General features: G+C 45.8%; 1 long non-coding RNA gene across 1 annotated transcript in view; it reads right to left on the bottom strand.

Moving 5' to 3' along the window:
- The window catches only part of LOC121876470, a 144,600-nt gene that overhangs the window by 77,954 nt on the left and 49,288 nt on the right, over positions 1-17,358 (bottom strand). Inside the window, exon 2 of the long non-coding RNA XR_006090770.1 lies at positions 6,612-6,631. This is a non-coding gene — a long non-coding RNA (uncharacterized LOC121876470). The remainder of the gene's footprint in view (positions 1-6,611; positions 6,632-17,358) is intronic.

Here is a 17,358-nt window from a genome sequence, read left to right as displayed (position 1 = left end):
GAGAGTTAAACCACTGGCTATCGTGTGATGAGGTTTAAAAGCCTGCGGGTTTAACATACACACTGTCACGATCACACACACACACACACACACACACACACACACACACACACACACATATACATACATACATACATACATACATACATACACACACGAACTCAAAAATACACAAGCACGTATTATTATTATTATTATTACAATCATCATTACCATCATCATCACAACTTCCACCATTACCACTATCACAACCACCACCAACCACAACAACCACCATTACCAGTAAACAACCGGTAGTTAATGACAGGTGACTATTGACCAATCAAATCATCATTACAACCCTTATGATCAATGTGACTCGATGATTGGCCAGTCAAGGTCAGCATTTGATTGGTTGGGGATTCTCGAGGTCAGCATTTATGGGGGGGGGGGTGGAGAGGAGGAGGAAGTTGAGAAGGAAAATGAGAAGGAGGAAAATGCGGAGGAAAGTGAGAAAGAGGCGAAGGAAGATAAGCGGAAGAGAGGGAAGAAGAGGAGGAGGAGGAAAATAAGGAGAATATGGATAAGAAGGAAAGGAGTAGAAGGAAGAAGAGAAGGATGATGATAATGATGATGAGGAGGAAGACAATAAGGAGAATATGGGAAAGAAGGAAAGGAGTAGAAGGAAGAAGAGAAGGATGATGATAATAATGATGAAGAGGAGGGGGAAGAAAATAAGAAGAAGAAGAAGAATAAGAGGAGAAGAAGAAGAAGAATAAGAGGAGGAAGAAGAAGAAGAAGTTACCAATCCACTCTCGCCCTCGGTACTGTCCCCTCCTACACCTTAGCCACACTGTACATAGTAAACAGTGTCTTTTGATCTTCTTGTAGTAGTTGTTAGTTGTTGTTGTTGTTTGTAGTTGTTAGTTGTTGTTGTTGTTTGTAGTTATTGGTAGCTGTTGTGGTAGTTGTTGTTGTGGTAGTTGTTATTGGTAGTTGTTATTGGTAGGTGTTGTTGTGGTATTGTTGTTGTGGTAGTTGTTATTGGTAGTTGTTATTGGTAGGTGTTGTTGTGGTATTGTTGTTGTGGTAGTTGTTATTGGTAGTTGTTATTGGTAGATGTTTTTGTGGTAGTTGTTATTGGTAGTTGTTGTAGTAGTCGTTGTGGTGGTAGTTGTTGTTGTTATTAGTAGTAGCACCACCTGGACCCCCCTCCACAGGTACACAGCCCGGTAAGACTCACCCACCTCTGTTACCTGGCACCTCTCATTAGTGTACACCTGTCGCTTTAAAGTCCAAAACAATACCAGGCCTTATTGATACCAGTAGGGGTGTGTGATGGTATGAGTACTCTCTCTTTCTTTCTCTCTCTCTCTACCTCCCCCTCTCTCTTCTCTTCTACCTCCCCTCCCTCTTTCTCTCTACATTCCCTCTCCCTCTTTCTCTCTACCTCCCCCCCTCTTTCTCTCTACATTCCCTCTCCCCTCTTTCTCTCTACCTCCCCCTCCCTCTTTCTCTCCTAACCTCCCCCTCCCTCTCTCTCCTCCCCTCCCTCTTTCTCTCCCTCCCCTACCTCCCCTCCCTCTTTCTCTCTACCTCCCCTCCCTCTTTCTCTCTCCTCCCCCTCCTTTCTCTCTCCTCTCCCTCTCTCTCCTCCCTCCCTCTTCTCTCTACCTCCCCCTCCCCTTTCTCTCTACCTCCCTCTCCTCTCCTCTCTCTCTCCCTACCTCCCCCCTCCCTCTTTCTCTACCTCCCCTCCCTCCCTCTACCCCCCCTCCCCTCTTTCTCTACTCTCCCTCTCTCCCTCTTCCAGCCCCTTTCTCACCCTCTCTCTCCTCTCTCTCTCTCTCTCTCTCTCTCTCTCTCTCTCTCTCTCTCTCAACTCTTGGTATGTGAGAGGCCACGATTTCTCCCTTCCCCTCACACCCCACATCCCCCCCTGCTCCTCCCCTCACACCCTCCTTGTCTGTCTCACCCCCTTCCCCCCCTCCTCTCCCTCTTCTTCCTCATTCGCTTACTCTCTCTCCTTCTAAACTCTCCCTCTCTCTCTCCCCCTCCCTTCCTAACACTCTCCCTCCCCCTCTCTCCACACCCCCCCTCCCTTCCCTCCTCTCCTTCCCCTCTCTCATACACCCCCCTGCCCTCTCCCTTCCCCTCTCACACCCCCTCCCCTTCTAACACCCCTCTCTCCCTCCTCTCCTCTTCTAACACCTCTCCCTTCCCTCTCTCTCATACACCCCCCCTTTCTAACACTCTCCTACACCCTCCCTTCCTAACACCTCTCTCCCTTCCCCCTCTCTCCTTACACCCCTCCCCTTACCACACTCTCCTTCCCTCTCCCTTTACTAACACACTCTCCCTCCCTCTCTTACACCCCCTCCCTTACTAACACACTCCCTCTCTCCCCCCTCCTTACTAACACCCCCCTCCCCTTAACACACTCTCCTTCCCCTCTCTCATCCACTAACACCCTCCCTCCCTCTCACTAACACACTCTCCCTCCCCTCCCCTCATACACCCCTCCTTTACAAACACACTCTCCCTCCCTCTCAACCAAGCAACCAAACACACTCCCCAACCTGTAAATATGCCTTTCTAACACCCATACAGTCAACCAAATAACCTAACCAACCAATTACGTCATTAACAGTCAACCAAACAGTCACCTAACTAATTGTACAGTCAACCAAGCAGACAGGCAACAAGCAAAAGTCCTCCTCCCCCTCTCACCTTTCCCCTCCCTCGCCCTCTCACCTTCCCTCCTTCTTTCCTCACCTGTCTTTCCTCCCTCTCTCACCTTCTTTCCCTCACCTGTCTTTCCTCCCTCTCTCACAGACACGATTTCCTCACGTTCAACCCTCTCTCTCTCTCTCTCTCTCTCTCTCTCTCTCTCTCACACACAAGCTAACCAGTCAACCGAGAAGATTCAATATAGGAATACATGTGTGAGAGGTTATGGAATGCAGGGTGGAGAGAGGGGGGAGGGGAGAGAGAAGGAGGGTTATATGCAGGGAGGGAGGGAGGATAGAAATGGAGGGATGGAAGGGGGGGGAGGGAGGGAGGGATGCTAGACTACAGGAGAGAATGCGGATCGTGGCCAGAAGGTGTGGTATGTGAGAGAAGGATTTTGGTGGACTTAATCCTGCAGGACGCCGGAGGAGGTAGATGTGAAGGAGGAGGAGCAGAGAAAGGTGTTTCCTGGGGCGGGAGGGAGGGGTGAGGGAGGGAGGGGGAGAGAGGAACCAGCAGACCGGAGCTTTCAAGGCCAAGATCACCTCAGTTATTGGTCAGTACACACACACACGCACACACACACACCTTCGTCAGCCTCGTTTAGCTCTCCCTCACACACCCCGACACCCTGGCGTGATTCCCTCCCCGGTACTCCCACAGGGCGGACCACACCCTGGGGCACATGTACTCTGGGTCGACGGGGCCCTAAGCGATGCCCCAAGGCCCTAGGGGATAGAGGGTCCCGCTTCTTGGGGCCGCAGACGCATTCCTGCACTGGTAGATCTTCCTGTTAGAAAGTTATAATTTTCTTGCGCCGTGTTCTGCCCTCCCTCCCACCCTCCCCTCCCTCCGTCCTCTCTCCCTGCATAACCCCTTCCTCCCCCCCTTTCTTCCTACATAACTCCCTCCTTTCCCTCCCTCCATAACCCCTTCCCCTCCCTTCCTCCCTGCATAGCTCCCTCCTTTCCCTCCCTGCATAGCTCCCTCCTTTCCCTCCCTCCATAACCCGTTCCCCTCCCTTCCTCCCTGCATAGCTCCCTCCCCTTCCCTCCCTGCATAACTCCCCTCCTTCCCTACCTCCTACCTTCTCTCCATCATTCCCTCTAGCCTCACCACGTCTCCTAACTGTTTCTCTTAAGTTACGACACAAAGATGGATTCTCAAAAGTTCTCAAAGGAAGTAAAGTTACGGACACATTCTCAGTGTTATGTTGCTATGGTAGCTTAAGTGAGTCAGTTAGATACGTTCTCACATCACCAGTTAGGAGGAAAATTGAACTTAGGAACCTTTGAGAATCCATCTTTGTGTGGTAGCTTAAGTGAATCAGTTAGATACGTTCTCACATCACCAGTTAGGAGGAAAATTGAACTTAGGAACCTTTGAGAATCCATCTTTGTGTGGTAGCTTAAGTGAGTCAGTTAGATACGTTCTCACATCACCAGTTAGGAGAAAATTGAACTTAGGAACCTTTGAGAATCCATCTTTGTGTGGTAGCTTAAGTGAATCAGTTAGATACGTTCTCACATCACCAGTTAGGAGGAAAATTGAACTTAGGAACCTTTGAGAATCCATCTTTGTGTGGTAGCTTAAGTGAGTCAGTTAGATACGTTCTCACATCACCAGTTAGGAGGAAAATTGAACTTAGGAACCTTTGAGAATCCATCTTTGTGTGGTAGCTTAAGTGAGTCAGTTAGATACGTTCTCACATCACCAGTTAGGAGGAAAATTGAACTTAGGAACCTTTGAGAATCCATCTTTGTGTGGTAGCTTAAGTGAGTCAGTTAGATACGTTCTCACATCACCAGTGAGGAGGAAAATTGAACTTAGGAACCTTTGAGAATCCCTACTTGAGCTTCATGGATTATAACGTTAACTCAATACACCTGGTAACTAGGGGGGTAGGAAGCGACCAGGTAGAACCAGGTACGAGTCATGGAACGGCAGGTGCAGTTTAAACCTTACCTGGCCTGTTGGTACTTGAGAGGTGGAGGGGGAGGGGTGGAGAGGAGGGGAGAGGGGAGAAAGGATGGGGAGGGAAGGAGGAGGAAGTGGAGGACGAGAAGGAAAGGAATGGGGGAGGAGAGAAGAAGGGAGGAAGGAAGAAGAGAGGGGGGGGAACAAGGGAGAGAGTGGGAGGATGGAAGGGAGAAAGAGAATTGAAAGGAGGGGCGAGGGCAGGAGAGGGGAAGGGGAGGAGAGAGGAGAGAAGGTAGAGAGGAAAGGAAAAAGAGTTAAAATTATCGTACTCAAGGGGTTAAATAATAGTACTCAAAGGGTTAAATCATCGTACTCAAGGGGTTAAATCATCACACTCAAAGGGTTAAATCATCGTACTCAAAGGGTTAAATCATCGTACATACTTACATACATACATACATAAAACCACACATACATACATACAACCAAACACACACACTTACTTACTTACGTACGTACATACATACAACCAAACACACACACACACACACATACATACATACATATATAAACAAATAACCCGATAAAATTTCAACATTAAAATTATTATATTTTCCTTTAAAAATATCCGTAGTTAATATCTCCAAAAAAAAAATTACCTGCAGTATTATAATTAGTGAAAATAGGCCCCAAAGTGGGTCCCTTAGTACTGTACTCGACCACATGGGCCCCAAAGTGGGTCCCTTAGTACTGTACTCGACCACATGGACCCCAAAGTGGGTCCCTTAGTACTGTACTCGACCACATGGGCCCCAAAGTGGGTGCCTTAGTACTGTACTCGACCACATGGGCCCCAAAGTGGGTCCCTTAGTACTGTACTCGACCACATGGGCCCCAAAGTGGGTCCCTTAGCACTGTACTCGACCACATGGGCCCCAAAGTGGGTCCTTTAGTACTGTACGCGACCACATGGTCCCCAAAGTGGGTCCCTTAGCACTGCACTCGACCACATGGGCCCCAAAGTGGGTCCCTTAGCACTGTACTCGACCACATGGGCCCCAAAGTGGGTGCCTTAGCACTGTACTCGACCACATGAGCCCCAAAGTGGGTCCCTTAGCACTGTACTCGACCACATGGGCCCCAAAGTGGGTCCCTTAGTACTGTATTCGACCACATGGGCCCCAAAGTGGGTCCCTTAACCCTGAACTCGACCACATTCATATCCCAAACTGCAAAGTCATGTACTGTACTACCCCCGGGATCGAACCAGTGACCTCGTGACATTAAGACGAGTGCAGCAACTACTCAGCCACCGCACACAAATACAATGCTAAACTAATTTACTTAATTAATTTACCATCTGAGTGTAAATACATCATAACATCATCATTTAAGTGTTTACAATAATAACACTTACCTGTAAATAAACCCAATGTAAACATGTAAACAAAATAATACACACATTGAATTCATTTACAATTCAATAAAAAATAAACAAATAAAACAGACCTTACCTGCCTTAATTAAACCTTCACCTGCCCTAATTAAACACATAACCTGCCCTAATTAAACCTTCACCTGCCCTAATTAAACACATAACCTGCCCTAATTAAACCTTCACCTGCCCTAATTAAACACATAACCTGCCCTAATTAAACCTTCACCTGCCCTAATTAAACACATAACCTGCCCTAATTAAACACCTTATCTGCCCTAATTAAACACATAACCTGCTTTAATTAAACACCTTATCTACCCTAATTAAACACATAACCTGCTTTAATTAAACACCTTATCTGCCCTAATTAAACACATAACCTGCTTTAATTAAACACCTTATCTACCCTAATTAAACACATAACCTGCTTTAATTAACCACCTTACCTGCCCTAATTAAACACCTCACCTGTCCTAATTAAACACCTTACCTAATCATTAACCTCCAACTACTACGTTAATACAAACAACTAACCTCTACACACCTTCAGACGCCTCAGTCCACCTGTAGGGATAATAGAGACAGGTTAATTACAGATAGTTAGTGTATGACGTCATTAATACATAATAGATGTATAATTACAGTAAGATGGATGAAATGTTATACGGCTGCATGTGAGTGTATATCTGTCTGTATGTATGTATGATTGTGTAATTATGTATGTAAGTATGCATTAATGTATGTGTTGTATATGTATGCTTCAAGTACATAAAAACATGTATAAACAGCCATATCCATACAGACAGAATCACAAATAATACACACACACACGCACGCACGCACGCACGCACACACGCACACACACACACACACACACACACACTATAAACGTCACTAGTGATGAAAGGAGCTTCAATAAATGACTTGATGAGACATAAACAACACCCGGTGCAAGATGTCTCACTGAGGAGGTAGGTGAGAGATATAAGGAGAGAGGGGGGGGTGATGTAGTGCAGGTAAGGGAAGAGTGGTGGTGAGGGGTAGAGGGAGGGGGGAAGAGAGAGGTGTGGTAGGAAGAGGGAAATATGTGATAGAGGAAAGAGATGGGAGGAGGTGAGGGGGGTGAGGTGGGAAGGGTAGGGAGGTTAGGTTAGCACTTTACTATGTTACCTTCTATAGTGTGTGTGTGTGTGTTTCTACTCGTTGTCTTAGCTGTTTACTCTCACTTTCTCCACTTGTCCTTCATTCATTCATTCATTCGTCTGGTCATTCAATTCATTCATAACCAATTTCAATCTTTGTTTTACATCAGAAAGTTATTGGCCAGTCGATTTTCATTCCCTGCTTTCATCCCCTTCATTCTCTAGACGCGTGTTCATTCATTCCTTCATCTGCTGACACTATTTCATTCATTTGCTGACACTATTTCATTCTTCGGCTGACACTATTTCATTCATTTGCTGACACTATTTCATTCTTCGGCTGACACTATTTCATTCATTTGCTGACACTATTTCATTCTTCGGCTGACACTATTTCATTCATCTGCTGACACTATTTCATTCATTCATCTACTGACACTTATTTCATTCACTCTTTCATCTGTACATACGAATTCATTCATTCATCCTGACAATAGCTCACTCATCTGCTGACAACACGTCCTAACCTTCACAACTACACCAAGCTGACGTCAGCTATCTTCAAACCTGGGCTGACACTCGATACTCACCGTCAGCTTTCACTTATGAAGTAATTTATGAGTGATGATTCTGTGGGTTTGATTGGCTGTACACCCCCCCGCCCACCCACCCTAGCCCACCTACCCACCCACTCGCCCTAGCCCACCTATGTATACCTACCCTCCCTAGCCCACCTACACCCACCTACCTACGCCCACCCACACGCCTATTCAGTGAGAATTTCTATGGGTCGTTGGTTTTTCTTTCTGCACACACACACACACACACACACACACACTGATATCCTCCACAGGTGACAGAGTTAAGCACCATTACAGCATTGTTTTCACCACCGCTCTCATAAACCCGGGATAATTTCACCGTGTGTTGCTCACTTGGTATTTTGACTGACTGTGTGTATTAGCGACGGGTTGATGAGGTATTGACCTACTGGTGTGAGTATTTATAGTGATGATGATGATATGTAAATAATAATAATAATAATAATAATAATAATAATGAATCAATGTAACACCGCCAACTAACAAGTTAGAGTTAGATTAAGTGAAATAAGTTAAGAATTGTCTAATCTTCAGGTGAAATAAGGTAAGGTGTCTAATCTTCAGGTGACAGGTAGTGGAGAGACAATGTAAGGCAGGAATCTCCTGAGACTCCACTGGCTCTTGTGTCAACTTAATTGAATCATTCTCACTAATTGCTGCGGGAAAACAACTTAGGTCACTTTGTCGATCTTGAGTGTGTGTTTGCAGTGTGAGAGGAAGTGAGTGTGTGGGGGGGGAGTGGTGTGTGTGGGGGAGGAGGGTGGAAGAGGGGTAGTGTGTAGGGAGGGAGGGGGTGGAAGAGGGTAGTGTGTGTGGGGGAGGGAGGGGGGTGGAAGGGGGTAGTGTGTGGGGGAGGAGGGGGGGTGGAAGAGGGTAGTGTGTGGGGAGGAGGGGGGTGGAAGAGGGGGTGGTGTGTGTGGGGGAGGAGGGGGTGGAAGAGGGGTAGTGTGTGGGGGAGGAGGGGGTGGAAGAGGGGTAGTGTGAGGGGAGGAGAAGAGGAGGAACAGCGAGGAGGAGGAGGAGACACCTGTGTTTTACCTGTAATAATGTACATACCTGCCTGATTGACACACACACACACACTCGAAATAATAGTCATCCACTTACAAGACCTACTTAACACTTAACTACCCTACATAAGTCACACTTTACGGTCTCTAAGTGTCAGTGAAAGATGGTTATAAGTCATACCAGAAAGGGCTTCTGTTCTCTGTTGTTTGTCTAGCCAGTGCAGTTGGGGAGTTGTCCGGTCTTCCTGGGTTAAGCCTCGACACTGGATCACACAGCTTGTTAGGGTGTGGGGTATGGTTGTGGGTGTGGGTGTGGGTGTGGGTGTGGTGTGGGTGTGGTTGTAGGTATGGTTGTAGGTGTGGGTGTAGTTGTGGTTGTGGGTGTAGTTGTGGTTGTGGGTATGGTTGCAGGAGTGGGTATGGTTGTAAGTGCGGATGTGGTTGTAGGTGTGGGTCACATCTTCCACACCTTCAGTAGACTCCCGCCAGGGTGATCTTAGGGCCAGTCATTATTACTAAGGTTAATCTTCCTCTCAGCTTAAGTTTTCCTCACTGAAACAACGCCAGACGAACGTTCGCCCCGTCATCTGCCCATATAGTGGCACTGTCTAAAATTAAATCTAGTTAAACTGGCGCCAGACGTACCTCCGCCAGTGTTGTGCTTGCAGTGGCGTTCGTATAAAAAAATAATCTACTTTGCCGAACCCAAACGAACTTTCGCCCATCATCTGAAACAACGCCAGACGAACCTCCGCCCGTCATCTGCCTAACACTAACAACCCGGTGAAACAACGCCAGACGGACCTCCGCCCGTCATCTGCCTAACGAGCATTAACAGCCAGGCGAGACAAAGCCAGGCAAAGCAAAAGCAGGCGAACCTCCGCCTGCCTTGTGGAACATTAACAACAGGTGGACCGTGACAAGGTTTCTGGGAACAACAGTAACCAACCATGCTAGTGGTGACGCCTGCCAACACAGAGGTGAGGGGTAGGGAGGGAGGTGAGGGTGTGAGGGGTGAGGTGTGAGGTGAGGGTGTGAGGTGAGGGTGTGAGGTGAGGTGTGAGGTGAGGGGTGGGGGGTGAGTGTGAAAGAAGTTGAAAGGGTGAGAGAAGAGGGTGAGAAGGGGGTGAGGAAGTGAGGGAGGTGAAAGGTGAGAGAAGAGAAAAAAAAGGGTGAGGGGAGAAAGGGGTGAAAGAGTGAGAAGAAATTGAAAGGGGTGAGAAGAGAAGAGAGGTGAGAAGAAGTCAGGAGGTGAGGATGAAGAAGGGTGAAGGAGGGTAGAGGGAGAAAACTTGAGGGAGGGTGAGAGGTGAGAGGAAGAGTGTTAAATATTTACAAGGAGACGAAAGATAGAACTAATAACGCTATAATACAACAACAATAACAACAATAATAACAACCTAACATAACATCAATAAAAACAAAACAACAACAATAAAACAAAACAACAGCAATAATAACATAACCTAACAACAATAACATCAATAACAAAACAACAATAAAACAAAAACAATAATAACAACATAACCTAATAAAAACAATAACAAAACAACAACAATAACAAAAAACACAACCTAATATCAATAACAATAAAACAACAAAAACAACAACAACACACTTACAACCCAGGCCGAGAGAGGGAGAGTTATACGTACATAATGTAAGTGTCTTACTTTAAGAGTGTCTCACTTGTAAGAGACAACTTGTTGCCTAAGTGAGTAGGCTTCATGTGTGTGTGTGTGTGTGTGTGTGTGTGTGTGTGTGTGTGTGTGTGTGTAAAGTGAGATATTAAGTGTGTCAGAGAGTGAGAGATAAAGTGTGTGAGAAAGAGTCAAAGATTAAGTGTGTGTGTGTGTGTGTGTGTGTGAGAGAGAGAGAGAGAGAGAGAGAGAGAGATAAAATATACAGAAAGTGTTTGAGAGAGTGAGAGATACAAAGTAAAGCGACACAAAGAGAAAATGAGAGGGGGTAAGAGGATGAATGTGGGAGTGAGAGATAGGGAGTAAGAACGACAGAAAATAGAGTGAATGAGAGAGAATATGAATAAGGGAAAGAAAGTGAGTAGGTGGAATTGAGAGAGGTAGAGTACTAAGAGAGAAAGAGAGTATGGAGGCGGGATTTGGGCGGGAATGAAGGCAGGGCCAGCCAACCAGTAGGAGCAATAAGAGAAGAGGAGAGGGGGGAGAAGAGGGGGGGGAGAAGAGGGAGGGGCGAAAGAGAGTTCTTAGAAAGAGAGTGTCTTGTCAGGGTCAAGTTTGGCATTTCCTGGCTGGTTGTTACTACCTGCACACTCCACCCTCCTGTGTAACTACCACGCCGCACCAGACGGGGTCCTACAGGACTCTTATAGTATCCTATACCATCAAAAAGTAAAGTCCCATCGTTGAAACTTGGGTCCAAAAATCCTAAATCCAGCGTATCCTCAACTAACAGGAGAAAGTAGGATGTCTGGTGCCCTTTGGTGAGGTCCTGTCTGCACATTTCATCATATTGCAAATACCTCGCACCAGACAGGATCCTTCAGAACTCTCAATGTAGCCTTACCACCATGACAAGGTCCCATCGTTGTGCCTGACACCAAAGGTCCTACGTATCCTGAACTAAGATGAGGGAATAGAACGTCTTTTGCCCTTTGGAGAGATCCTGTTAACACATTCCATTCTACAGGACTCTCAAAATATCCTCAACCACCTAGATAAATGCCCTATCGTGATAACCAGCTAAAGTCCTTCGAGTCCTCAACTAAGATTATTAAACAGAAGGTCTATTGTCCTTACGAGAGATCCTACTACAACTACCTCGCATCAGATGGAGTCCTATAGGATACTCTCAGCACCCCTCAACATGTATATCAGAGTCCTATAGCAGTTAATATGATAAACCCAAATATCCTCAACTATGGGGAGGAAAAGACGCCATGAGGTGTCCTTGAGGAGAGATCCTACCAACACATTCCTCCCTGCAGCACCAGACGGAATCCTCTGCGACCTACACCGTCCTACACCGTGGCTCCGATGCGCAAAAGAATAACTCCTAAAGTCAACTCGTGGGATGAACCTACGCAGCTCTCCACATTAAAGGCGTCCTACCCATCCTATGCAACTATCTCCCAACAAAGGAATCCTGTGGGATACTTTTACCATCCTTCCAGGCCAGAAACACCAATGTATCCTTAACTGAAGGAAATAGATAAAATAATATCCTTTGTAGGGATCCTATGTCAGCCCAACTTTAAACCAGACGAGGTCCTGTAGGATACTTTTACCATCATTCAACACCTGGCCTAGGATCCTATTGTATTAAGGACACAGACGTAGGAGCCCTCAACTAATGAAGAAAAATGGTTTAGTAATGCTCTTTGCAGAGGTCCAATGGGATACTTCTAACATCCTTCAAAATCCAAACTAGGATCCTAAGCAGGAACCCACAACAGGAGACGAGGTAGAAATGTGAGGTTCTGTTTGCACATTCAACCGAGATGCCTCCCACAAGGTCCTACAGGATACTTCTAGCTGCAGGCGAACTTCACAGGATACTCTTGTTATCCTCCTGGAGGGATGTTAACTTATACATTCAATCCTGATACCACTACCTTATACCAGATGGGGTTCTGTAGGATACTCGCACCTCCATAAGGTTCCTACAGGATTTGATAGTATCCTTCAACATCGAGATTAAGATCCTATCATAGAACAGGAACCAATGGGAGAACAAGATGGGAGAACAAGACTGTCATATGGAGGTCCTACGGTAACTACCATCACCAGACGGGTCCTACAGGATACCTTCACCATCCTTCAACCAGTATCCTCATCTGGAGATAAGAGGAGAAGGACTCTGTTGCCCTTGAATGCCCCCTCTGCATTGTCCACCAAGCCACAACTACCACCACCAGACGGGTCCTACCGGATTCTGATAATATCCTTCAACACTGAAATTAGAGCAAAAATGTCAAGTATCCTTCGAAGACAAAGGTAAGAAAAAGTTCTTTAATGTCCTTCGGGGAATTCTCATCAAGACCTTCCACCCTGAGCCAGCGGCCACTCCAGACGGGGTCCTACAGGATACTCTCGCCATCCTACAACAAAACATAAGGACCCTCAACAAGAGACTCGAGAAATCAGACCACCTGCTTCCAAAATGAGATCCTACGAGACATTCCATCCTGTTGGAATTGACTCACACAGGGGTCCTATAGGATACTCTCAAGATTCTAGACAACACTATCTCCTTCCTTACACCCTGCAATAATTACCTCACAGCAGACGGGGTCCTACAACATAATTCTTCGCAGCAGAGGAAATCCTACAAAACTCCTTCGGGATCCTTCACCTCCCTTGAGTGATATCCTACACAAATCATAAAGAATCCTTTGTATCAGTAACGTTAATCTTATCTTCTCTTATCAGCAGCTTAGGGTAGTGGAACCACGATTAGGTTAGGAAGGTAATCCAATATAGAACGAATCGGAAGGTAAACTGATCTATGAATCGTTGAATCTCTCCGTTCATTAGGTACACACACACGTGCACACACACATAGGCTCTCTCACACACACACACACCGACTCTGTTTGTCTCTCTCTCTCTCACACACATACACACCGACTATTGCCCTCTCTCTCTCTCTCACACCGACTTTTGTTTGTCTCTCTCTCTCTTTTCACACCAACTTTGTCTTCTCCCTCTCTTCACACACAGACCAACTCTCTCTCTCACACACAGACCAACTTTTTTTCTCTCTCTCTCTCACACACACAGACCAACTTTCTCTCTCTCTCTCTCACACACAGACCAACTTTCTCCCTCTCTCTCTCTCTCTCTCCCTCTCTCTCTCACACACACAGACACGGGACAGCGGAAAGTCCACCCACAGCACCTTGAAAGTTCTTCGTGAAGGTGACCCCCCTCCCTCAACCTATCCAAAACCTGCCATCATGCGCCAATTCTTCCCGGCTGTTGAACCTTGAACCCCGAAACACTCTCTCTACTTTCTCCTGGTTTTAGTTCACTTGTGCCTGTGTGGTGAAAGGTTCATAGCAGGTTCAATCAGTCTACCTGTGTGGTGAAAGGTTCATAACAGGTTCAATTATTCTACCTGTGAGTACCTGTATGGTGAAAAGTTCATAACAGGTTCAATCAGTCTACTTGTGTGGTGAAAAGTTCATAGCAGGTTCAATTATTCTACCTGTGAGTACCTGTGTGTACCTGTGTGGTGAAAAGTTCATAGCAGGTTCAATCAGTCTACCTGTGTGTGTTCCTGTGTGGTGAAAGGTTCATAGCAGGTTCAATCAGTCTACCTGTGTGTGTTCCTGTGTGGTGAAAGGTTCATAGCAGGTTCAATTATTCTACCTGTGTGTACCTGTGTGGTGAAAGGTTCATAGCAGGTTCAATCAGTCTACCTGTGTGGTGAAAGGTTCATAGCAGGTTCAATTATTCTACCTGTGAGTACCTGTGTGTACCTGTGTGGTGAAAAGTTCATAACAGGTTCAATCAGTCTACTTGTGTGGTGAAAAGTTCATAACAGGTTCAATTATTCTACCTGTGAGTACCTGTGTGTACCTGTGTGGTGAAAAGTTCATAACAGGTTCAATCAGTCTACTTGTGTGGTGAAAAGTTCATAGCAGGTTCAATTATTCTACCTGTGTGTACCTGTGTGGTGAAAAGTTCATAGCAGGTTCAATCAGTCTACCTGTGTGTGTTCCTGTGTGGTGAAAGGTTCATAGCAGGTTCAATTATTCTACCTGTGAGTACCTGTGTGGTGAAAGGTTCATAACAGGTTCAATCAGTCTACCTGTGTGTGTACCTGTGTGGTGAAAGGTCCATAACAGGTTAATCAGTCTACCTGTGTGTGTACTCAGGTGGTGAAAGGTCCATAACAGGTTAATCAGTCTACCTGTGTGTGTACCTGTGTGGCAAAGGTCCATAACAGGTTAATCAGTCTACCTGTGTGTGTACTGTGGTGAAAGGTCCATAACAGGTTAATCAGTCTACCTGTGTGTGTACCTGTGTGGTGAAAGGTCCATAACAGGTTAATCAGTCTACCTGTGTGTGTGTACCTGTGTGGTGAAAAGTTCATAGCAGGTTCAATCAGTCTACCTGTGTGTGTTCCTGTGTGGTGAAAGGTTCATAGCAGGTTCAATTATTCTACCTGTGAGTACCTGTGTGGTGAAAGGTTCATAACAGGTTCAATCAGTCTACCTGTGTGTGTACCTGTGTGGTGAAAGGTCCATAACAGGTTAATCAGTCTACCTGTGAGGTAACTCGCTAATCAGCATCTCACCAACTAAGAAACCTAATTAGAAACAACTAGATCTTCAAGATGAGAACACACCCTAAGAAACCTCACTGAGCGACCACAATTAACCCAGATAAGAAACCGTTAAGGGGAGGGTCTCTAGGGTTTCTCAATGAGAAAATGGCACCCAAAATGCTCTGAGACTCGACTCTAGTTATTAAGGGGGAAAAATTACCTTATATCTACAACACTGAACCGAGATAAGTGAGGTAATATTGGTGAGCTGTTTCCTACCTGTCTACCTCTAATGTCTCACCTGTAACAACACACCTGTAACAACACACCTGTAACTCCATTAACACACCTGTAACTCCATTAACACACCTGTAACTCCATTAACACACCTGTAACTACATTAACACACCTGTAACTACATTATCGTACCTGTAACAAGTCACCTGTACCCTGGAAAAACCCTTGTAATAAAAACAAAAACAAAAAACAGATGCATTCTTCACCTCAGAGAGAGAGAGAGAGAGAGAGAGAGAGAGAGAGAGACGCAGACATAAATGTAATCACACACGCGCACGCACGCACGCACACACGCACGTAGTTCATAAAAAAAATCCCTTAAAAATCCCCTTTTCTTATAGGACTTATTGTACGTCTCCTTAGCATCTCCTCCCACAAAGGACGTTAAAAATACCTCACAGGACTCTGGTAAAAGGATATAAATAGGACTCATTCCTCTCCAGGACCCCTGAACGTACCCACCGCGTCTAGAACCCCGGCAGAAGGACCTGTACACAACCAACTCTTTCATAAGGCTCCCAGACGCCAAGGATTTCCACGAAACACACTGCCCGTAGGATCCTTAACCGAGCAAGACATCAACAAAGACGACGGCTAGCTGCTGCAGGACCTGTGTAGGATCCACTCCTTCCTATGACTCATTTACATTATAAGCCGTAGGACGTGGTAGAAGGATTTTCGAGGAAACTATTCCCAGGATATCCTCAGCGCCTAGATTGTCAACAAAAACTGCGTAGGACTCTTGGCCCTGTCAGTAGGATGTTAACATACAGCATTTAGGATCTTGTTTAAAGGACTTTCAAGGAATCCAATCGCCCTAAGACCCCAAGTCACTCCCCAGGATCCCTAGTACCGTAGGATGTAAATAAAGGACATACAGGATTATCAGTGAACGATCTAAGAAGCTTCCGCCTAATCCTTGGAATCCGTAACAGTGTAGGACGTTGTAGGACCTTATAGGACTCTAGCTAAATATTCTACATAAGGACCACACCCACAAGGACCTTCTGGATGACTCCTTAGGACTCAAAAACACCTCCCAAGGATCCTATCGTTAATAATCCACTCTAAACCAAATTCCCTCCTATAAGATTCCCCAGACATCAACAAAACATTCATAGGAACCTAGCTGAAGCACTTCCAGGATATTCTCTGACTTGTAGGATCCTTGGCAGCGTAGGATATCAACAAAGAGGTCTGGCTGCTGGTGAAGGACCCCCCTCCCCCCTCCCACACATACCGGAGAGTCCTGCCAGCCAGCCCGGGGGATTGGCTGACTGTCCTGACCGGGATAGTACGGCTGTTACCTCACCCCAATGGCATCTGCTCTCTCTCTCTCTCTCTCTCTCTCTCTCTCTCTCTCTCTCTTTCTCTCTATGTTTCACTTTCTCTCTCTCTCCTGACAGAAATGCAGATAGATATAGTATATGTAGACAGACAGACAGACAGGTACACAGACAGATAGATAGACAAGAGACAGTCAGACAAAGACGTACAAGCAGAGAGAGAGAGAGAGAGAGAGAGAGAGAGAGAGAATGACTGTATGACAAGCACACATGTTTGTACACAACCAAATATCACTACACAAATACAGACATATGTAGACATAACTGTGTGTATGTATGTGTGTATATATGTGTATGTAAACATTATGATGGTGGTAGTAGTTGTGGTAGTGATGGTAGTAGTGATAGTAGATGGGGTACCAGTAGTAATTGTGGGAGTTGTGGTAGGTGTGGGTTGTAGTGGTAGTAATTGTGGTAGTAATAGTGGTAGTTGTGGTAGGTGTGGGTAGTAATTGTGGTAGTTGTGGGTAGTAATTGTGGTAGATGTGGGTAGTAATTGTGGTAGTTGTGGGTAATAATTGTGGTAGTTGTGGGTAGTAATTGTGGTAGATGTGGGTAGTAATTGTGGTAGTTGTGGGTGGTAGTTGTGGGTGGTAGTTGTGGGTTGTAGTGGTAGTAATTGTGGTGGCTGTTCTTGTTCGT

This window comes from Homarus americanus, unplaced genomic scaffold (genome assembly GCF_018991925.1).
Source record: "Homarus americanus isolate GMGI-L3 unplaced genomic scaffold, GMGI_Hamer_2.0 scaffold54095, whole genome shotgun sequence".
In the NCBI taxonomy this organism is placed as follows: domain Eukaryota; kingdom Metazoa; phylum Arthropoda; class Malacostraca; order Decapoda; family Nephropidae; genus Homarus; species Homarus americanus.
The sequence above is the reverse complement of the archived record's forward strand: the minus strand, read 5'-3'. Positions and strand labels throughout refer to the sequence as shown.